The following is a 9,626-nucleotide window of genomic DNA, read 5'->3' as shown; positions in this document are numbered from 1 at the left end:
CCGGTTGTAACAAACCGGTAAGGGTGGAATCACATCTGTCAGCATCGAGCCGCATTTTATATATGAGAAATTGCTCGTTAGTATGAAGATGCGTACGCATGCTTTCAGCTTTCCGATGCGTACGCATCTTCATACTAACGAGCGATTTCTCATATATAAAATGCGGCTCGATGCTGACAGATGTGATTTCACCCTAATCGTATTATTTGAGTGCCTTTCCAGTAAATCTCTTCTCCAGAAATCCTTCTCATAAGAAATCCCTGGACAGGGGACGGACGACTTTAAATTCCTGTTCTTACGATCTTATTTGTAGAGCCATAAGAGCGTGTCTCATATTTTTGCGGCCTGCGAAGAGTAACATATTATTGCAGGTGACTGTATGTACAACCCCAGATTTCCCGACGACCCTGTCGAATATTGAAATATTGCTATGTTATTCCATGGCTGGGTGTGTAGTGTGTAGATCCTTTTCGTGACACCGTCAAGATATGAACATTATATTAATCGTAGGTGTAGCCGCCGTGCAGGTCAGGAGCTCGACGACTCAAATAAAAAGCTTCGATTCTTAGTGAACTGATATAATTTTCCAAGGTACTGGTTTACAAGGGTTCTTGCCAAAACGGTTAAATGTAGAAGTGGTGGTTATTGTATGAAGGCTGATGAGAGAGTGATTTGCAATATTTGATCAGTACAAAAGGTGGTTTAAATTTAGGTGCCTCTAATTGGCCGCGATACAAAGTATGTGGAGCGCTCCTATTGGTGCTTAAGAAAAAGCTTCCGAATACTAGCCGAGCCCGACGGCCGCGTTTAGCTACTGCATTAGGAATATAGGTATTGAGATTTTATACAAATATAAAGGTTGCGTTCGCAACAGTAGGCGTAGCAAAGGTGGCATGGCGCGCGGGTCACGTACGGATTGTAGTTGATAGAGTAGATAAACAGGTAGATTGGCGTTATTCATAAACGGCTGCTAACTTAATCAGTTGTTGATCGTCGTTTGTCCCTATCCGTCGTTATGCCATAGAGAGGGAGAAACGATGATCATCAGCTGATTAATTTAGCAGACGTTTATGAATAACGCCGTATATCTTTAGGTATAATGGCGGTATTTCGGGACTGATATGACCTTAAAACCTTCAAGAAAAGAGCGTACCCCCATCTAATGTAAAAGCCTCGAACGCACTTGCAACCTCTCTGGTGTTCTCTCTACATGACTAATTTTCATTTATGGTATCAATCGATCGGGTTTGTTTTTAGGATCAAATGTCTATATGGGACCCATTGCATTAAAGTAACACAAAAGTCAGAAATTGTAGTCAAAGGCCGACAGTCGCACTTCACTCGCGAAACGCCCTATACAAAACGAGAAGGGAACGTGACGTCAAGGTCTCTGGGAGCCCATCTTGTAGTATGGACAAAACAAGAAAATTGCGTTTTTGTCGGTAAAATATTGCGTTTATGTAGGTATATAGTTGCTATACAATATTTTTTTGGATGAAATTTAAGGAATCGAATGGTACCCTTACTTTTATCGTTTTTGGAAGTTAAATAAAACTTAAATTTTGGACCTTTCAGGTCCTGTATTTTTGTAATTATTCTATATTTTATTTTAATATCCACATTATTGTGATAAATTGCTCGTCTGCTATATATATATCTAATATCTATTTTAATAGATTTTGTTATAAAATTCAACATGTGTCATCAGGGATGATGATTGCTTACCATCAGGGAATTCGTATGCTCGTTTTCATCCTATATCATTAAAAAGGGGAAGCCATAATTCTGTGTATAAAAATCTGTTCCTTTGCTAAGCTTACAGGTGATATGGAAGAGATGATTCTACATAAACCGTGACTTCAGAACGCATAGAATACATAAGCATTACCTACATACATCAATAAATTTACCATTTTGGAAATCGAACTAATAAAACTTATTATAATTCCCGTTCTGGAGATTTGGCGAGTTAAGTATGTATACTAAAATTATTTTTTTCTTTATTTTTCTGATGTTTTAGTAAACAATTATCGTAAATGCGGTCATGCAGTCAAATCAATTTCGCAGTGTTCGCAGCTAGCAGATAAGTATTATAAATTGAAAGAAAAATGTAACACGTGATACCTATATAGGCTATAGTTTGTTAGGCTAGGTACTAATTCCGATAACTCATCCAATACTGTTTAATATTCTACTTGACACCACGACTTAACATCGTATATCAATTATGAAAACATCACCATATCTAAAACAACACAAAAAGCACAGACTGCGTGCACGCAAGTCACTATGACAAAACACCATCAAAACAATGCTACACTCTCCTTTTCGCTCCCGTAATTCAAAAGTGATTGGAAAGAGACAAATGCACTTTCTATGTTACTTTTTTAAGGTTCTGAACATATCACGAACGCGGTGGTTGAATCACGACTCACGCGTCGCTTCCGTATAATACAACATTTAGGGTTTTATACACCGTGTGCTGCAACATATTTATCCAACCATAATTTTAAACCCAAATAAAACCACCAAAATAAGAACAAAATAGTACGAAAAACACAAGACATCACACATTACACACATTACATTACATATTTCTACATTAGGAAACGTAGTAAGGGTAGTAACCGCAGGAACACGCAGTATTCCGTACGCCTTATAAGCTGCATACCGATGCATGTCTGGTGCAACGTGACGTTACTGTGACGTCATTGCTATTGTTCTACTGCAAGTGCAAGCAAGTCTGTTTTGTTTTAGGGAAGTGACCGTGACGGGTGTAAGATCTCTGCTACAATATTATACAATAAGGTCAATAAGGCATACCGAGATTACTGGTTGTCCCGATATGTAATGGGGTAAAAGGGGATCCCATTTACCCTATGTATTTAAAGTAGTTTCGTTACTTATAAGTGGATATTTAAATGTAATCAATGAAGCGCTGTGTCAATGAGTACTCAATACTAAACTTGCATCTAACACAATCAGGTATGTCACCTGCGTGGGCGCTGTGACGTCACTTGCGCGCGCATCCCTTATATGGTCACATCGGTGGTCACAGAGGTGTCATTTCAACGTGTACTTACAGAAAACGTAGAGTCGAAGGCTTACCTCAGCCAGTATAAGTTAAGTGATCTTTAAGGTACAGTTATCCTTTATTCAAAAAAAAAAATGGAAAAAATTACAGCCTTGGGCCGAATTCAGCTATGTGGCACCGGTGTAACGCTCTACCAACCGAGCTATCCAAGTTATCCACCTTTTTTTCAACAAATACCTCAAATGAAAAACTACAAATTGGAGACAGGGGGGAAAACTAAACATTTGGGAAATTTATAATTTTATTAGTTTGCCTAATGCCATCCTTTCTTCTGGGACGGATTGTAGTATGGGCTAAAAAGTCAGACTGTCATATTATGATCTTGCTACACTGGTTATGCTTTAATTCGCTGCTTGCGACTGAGCAATCGATAAGAATACAGGGACAATTGCGAGCGATTATCCTAACTGTGCTTCTGTATATGTCCAGATACTCCAGATAATTGATGTCATCGATGGCTGTTGATTGGTCCAAATTTAAAACGGAATTCTCGTGGTTTTTACGCCTTTTGATCATTCGCGAAAATAATGTAGGTAAGTATTTACATATATTATTACAAAAAATCTCACATGAGGAGCTCATCCTTATTATTCATGCCAATTTACTAAAGTAAAAATGTTTGTTTTTGGAACTCTTAATACGAGTGAATAGTCCTCTGAACTTTGTGATAGAGAATAATTTGAAGCACGTCATAATTTATGTAAATTGAAATTGTCTAAGTATAATTTAAATTTTATTGAATTTATATCCTATTAATAAAAAGGTAGATGAATTTTTTGTATGAGTTAAGGTAATGATTTTTTTTTGTGGATATCACAAAAGAACCTCCACCGATAAACCTTCCTCTTCTTAAAAGCTGTAGGTATAACTAAAGCCTCAGTAAAATGTACCCAAACTTAACTTTCGTATTGTTTCCTGGTAGAGAATATCTTAAGGCATTAAGTCCGCCATTTGTACCTTCATGTATTGTGCAATAAAGATTAAAATAAATAAATAAATAAATAATTATTCACAGAAAAAATAGCAATTAATTATCCCCAACGATTTTGACCCAGGTGTATTTTTCCCTACAAAAACATATTAGTTTTGTTCAATACTTAAAACTTTTTGCACAAAAACTCAGCCTCACTGTGCAGAGGGGGAACGCGGCCATCAGTGTCCTGGGAATAATGCCTCAGGCTAATTTAGGGCTAGATTTATGATTTATTTATTTATTTTGTTATTTAATCTCTGTTTTATTAATAAAAAAAATACTTAAAATAAAAAGAAATGCATGTGTTTAACATATTTTAAATAACCATTTAACACCAAAATCGCTCCAATTAAATCGCGATAACCATAAACTTTAACATTAACAACATTATACTCTTAACCAAACCCGTCTTATCTATAAACGTCTTCAATAATTTATGAGATGCAGTCAAAATATCCTTTTACGCGACCGCGTGATTTGGTCTGCGGTCTGTCAAAAACTATTTAAAATTAAACGGTGAAACTCCATATGTTTTCAATGAGACCTACGCCCTTTTTAATACGTTTTGCGTCGGGCCCACGCGCACACGATGATCGATCGAAGATCGGTCAGATAGCAACGCGTGAGGCGTAGGCGGTGCAGAGTCTAATAACTACTAAGTAAACATATTAGCAAGTGACATCGTCGTTTTGGCTTGTTATCCTTGATTGTTGTGAATATGAGCAATACCTATTTACCAGTAGGTATTAACATAATAGGTAAGTAGTATTTGTTCGTGGCTCTGAAAATTAGAAAAGTTAGAATCAGAAAATACTCTTACCAAAAAGAAGATTGGTATTGATACTGAATTACGGATTGACATTATGTATCCTATTATAGCAGATCAGCCGACAGGTTTCACTGTGTTGATAGCCTTATTTACTGACTGAACATAACGCCATTGTAACATCTACAACTATTGGCGTATAAATGCAAACTATTAGCGCTGATTAAACGGCAAAAATAAAATGCAATCGAGTAAAAATTTCACAACATAGCGTAAACTGCACTGGGACCGAGATAGGCCACCAAAGTAGGTACAGGCAGGGATCGGAACCGGTTTTTTGCAAAAACATCGAAATAACCATATTTTTCGAATTATTTTATACTCGAAATGTAGGACTCAGTTGTGTGTTTAGGTAACGACTTCGTATTATTAGATTGCCCAATTAGAAATGAAGTAATTAGCAAAGAACGAAAAAATACCGTTTCCGTTCCCATACAAAAAATACCGGTATCCGATCCCTGGGTACAGGTACATAATACATTACGAGTACCTACGTTACGAACTCCAAGACTACATCGTGAAGTGAAGACGCTTGTATTATGACACGACACAGTGGCACATAGCCTATTGTCCGACCGGCGGGACGGGTTGTGCCGGGTATCAAGTTGCGTACCTATTTATACATATGCTAGGTTGACATGATACCTTGGAAGATTTAGAGTAAAGGACATTAGGCATACCTATATTATTTTAACCTCGTGGAACCCGGCCTGCGTTAGAACAAATTTCATTTATAAATGGGTTTTTGCAGCTCGTATTAAAATATTTCGACGGTTAGGTACTGTATTTCAGCATAATTTAAAATTTTATTTTCGACTTTTCATTTTATGGTCCAATTCAAAAATGAAACAATTGCCACTCAGTTGTCTTGGATAAACTAAACAAAACATTTTTACTGGTTTGCCATGATTACTCACCTCACCTCTTCCTGTAGGTAATTTCGAATAGTCTTAATACTTAGTACAAAAAATTGTGTTTTTTGGAATGATAACTGCTACATTAGACTTCAACGAGCGTCACAAAATTTACAAGTTTTTTTGCATAAACTATGAGCGACCTTCTTCCAAACACGTAGGATCTAAGCATTGTTTTGATAGTCTAAACATCTAGACCTAGTGCCGCCCACATCACACGCCTAAAGAATCGATAACATTCTCCAATGCACCCGCCCACCGTATGACTTCATTCACGAACCTTCAATGCTTAGCTAGGGTACGCAAAAAAGCCGTATCCACACAAGTTTTGTACTGAGATACAGTGTTTTAGCTTCAAACATTGGGTGACGTTATTAATTTGCATTACAATACGCTTACTCCAAATCTGCCGCGAATCGCCGTTTCTGAGTGGCGAAGCAAGTTAACATTTGTCATGCGCGGGAGTTCCAAGTCCTCCTTTATCTATATTGTGTAAGGAATCATATTATTTATATAAGAACATGGGCACCCTTCCGCAGGGCACAGACTTGAGGGACCTTTCTTAGGTGGGTATTTTTTATATAGTTGTTTATTTTTAAGTAGGTTTATTTTAATGTTAGAACTACTTTATAAGAATATATATAAAATCTTGAATCTGTTTTATGAGCTTAAACCAAATAGTTTCAAAGAATCCTAAGCCTTTTGAGTCAAGGTTTAGGAAATTACTTTCGATATTTTTAAAGCGTGATTCTTAAGTCATTAAGTTAACTTGTGAAGATTATTTCAAATTGTAAGTCATATAAATATTTACATGCTAATTGCTAATTATTAACATGCTTCTCCAAAAAGGACTAAAAACTGTAAGATAAGATGTACGAATACGAAGTTCTGACTGCTTTACATGCCTAAACTAGTTTGTCAGGGATAAATACCAAAGAAGGAAGTGTTTGATAGTGTATAAAGATAGCCGAAATCGACGTTTTATGAGCATCTGTGACGCCTAAATGTACAAGGTAAAGGTAGGCACGAATTACCAAACCCTATTACAACTTATACTTACAACTAATTATGCGCGTTCATGCATAAAAAATATATTTTGAGGACCCCGATTTATATAAGTAGATTAATTTGTTTTATCTCACCATACTTAGTATTTAAGGTTCCAAGTTTCAAGCCATTAAAATTTAGATTTAAGTAAAACCCAAACCAAATACAGCAAAGTAAACCAATAAAGCGTATCGCAGACAGGACTTTAGGTCTTGCCTCAAAACAGGTTTTAAACAGTTTAAAACGCGAGGGACTCACGATGACTCATACCACAAGTTCTAAAACCTCATCTATCCAAATAAGGTGTTAAACACCAAGGTTGTGGTCCCAATACAAACAATATTTACGAGTTTTGCACTTTTTCATGAGATTCAGATAAAACTTCAGAAACTAGGTTATCAATCTTGCGACATGTACCTATATGGCTCGAAGGCCATGGACAGGAACATAAATATAGTAGAATATTGTCAATGAAATAATAATTATGTGGTTGACTCACAAGCCAACCTTCTAGATTTAAACAATCATATGCATTTTCCTCGAACACAAACAAGTAGGTATTCAATCATAAGAAGCGTGTTTATTTATAAATTGTGCTAAATACAATACATACATAAAATGTATCACTAATAAAGTGAATGCCGTCATAGAAGTTAATGGAATAGTTGACAGTTACAAAGAAGGTGATTCTTCTTGTAAAGAATTCGGTCAAGTGCGGGGCGTGTCACTTAGCCATGTTATTTACAATGATTTTGTTTTCATGCATCTCCTCACACACAATTACATACCTACCTACATTTCTTCGTAGCAGCTGAAATGGAATAGGTACCTACTAATAGGCAAATGTTTAACTACATGTGCCGTCAAGACAGATCTAACTTCAAATCCACGAGGATTTACGCCATAGTAATTTTTGTGGATCTTTAAATGTCGTATCGTCGTCCCTCAATTGGTTAGCGACTACTCCGACAAATTGTTAAAAAAAAAAAACATTTTAGGCATGATAATATGAGATCACGAAATAGTACCGCCTCAGAAAATGGTGCTGGCCTATTCCGTCGGAGTTAGCCACAGACAAAGAGAACGCTATGAAACGATGGCTCTCTGAGCAACGAGAACAGTGCAGACCAGCTTGTAAACAGTTCTTGGAATGTATGTGCACTTGATGACTCCTATTTTGGTACTAATCGTGTTCATAAGTACGTAAAAAACCGCTTTATATCCAGCATTTGCATACACTTATACTTGAAACATCGCTCTGAGAATTGATTTCAATGTGATCGTGACTATGGGTACGAAATGGCTTTTGTTTCCGCGATTTTACTCGTTTTTATAACTATATAATTAAACAATTTATTTCGCTCGATTTGACCCGTACAAACATACATACATTGCAAGTTAAATAAAACTTTTGTTACGTCACTTTTCATTTCATCTGTCATCCCGATCACATCCCGACACATTTTTTGTTACGTGTTGACTAGGTACTTACTCATTGTTTTAGGTCCGTAGTTTTAGTTGTCACCAATTTGTTTTAATTGCAAACCGATTTTAAGTCGCGAAGTTACTTAATGTCCAAGATCCGGCAGCGGTGTCCCGGACAATAGCATTGTCAATTGTGCAAGCTATTCGGCGACTATTGTCTGTCTCACCACTTTATCTGGCCATGATAATATCGCACTAACTAATTATTAGGAGCTGATTCTAATTTGGCCTGCACTACTACCCAACTACTGATGTTCCTTCGGAAAGTTTTTAAAATTGCGGAATTATATATGGCAATCGAAATTTTCCATTTCCAAAATGAAAGTGTCCTTCGTTTCCAAAAAATCTTTCGTGTGTCCGGATGTTCTTCTCTAAAGGTCACAATTTTCCAATTCTCAACCGATTCTCGATGATTATATAGAAATTTATTGGCGATGCAGTTTATGGAAATTTTTCAAAAACATTTATTTTTATGGAGTTTTAAGCTCTGCTTGCGAGGTCTACAGCTCACAGCCCCTAGTATATGTAGGTATATTTAATAGATTTCAATAAAGTTATTCTGAATTTATTTATCGTCTTCATCCGCAGTTCCACTTCACTAAATGATGCGAGAGCAATTGTGGAAAATACATTACAAAATCCCGAAGATACTATTCCATCGAAATTCTGAAATCGTTAAAACAAAGAGAAGATTTACGGAGCTACATATGTCTTTGGTTTGGTTAAAGCACAGTGGACAAGAACTGCATTAGAAAAGCAGTAAATACTAATACTCATTTAAGTTATCATTTTAGGAGGCTGTAATATCAAGAGAAATGCCATAATTCGTGGTGATATTATCACGATTGCGTTGCGACAGTGCAGCGCAGCGCAGCGCCGCACTGAGGGCGTATTCATATTTCATATATGTAGGTATGTTAAATATGATATCAGTTTCTTTTTATATCAATGCATCCATGTCATGTCCCTTGCCTTGCCTTGCCTTGCCATGCCTTATACTCATTATTTTTTTACCAATAACTAAAAACACATAAAATCGTGAATTTCAAATTTGTCACATAAGTAATTTTAATGCAAAGTTGGCAAAGTACACAATAAATTTAACTGCCAAAATTAAATTATGTCCTTCTATTTTCTAAGTGTCAGAACGACCCAGGAATATGAATTGGTTACGTAAGTTGTCTTTGTTATGTTAATCATAATTAAATATTTCAAAAACTACGCATGTAACTATGTAATGCGACAATCGATATACAAATATTGAGCAAAATCAAATTGGTATTATAT

The sequence above is a fragment of the Cydia amplana genome, chromosome 12 (assembly GCF_948474715.1).
Source record: "Cydia amplana chromosome 12, ilCydAmpl1.1, whole genome shotgun sequence".
In the NCBI taxonomy this organism is placed as follows: domain Eukaryota; kingdom Metazoa; phylum Arthropoda; class Insecta; order Lepidoptera; family Tortricidae; genus Cydia; species Cydia amplana.
Note: the sequence above shows the minus strand (reverse complement) of the source record.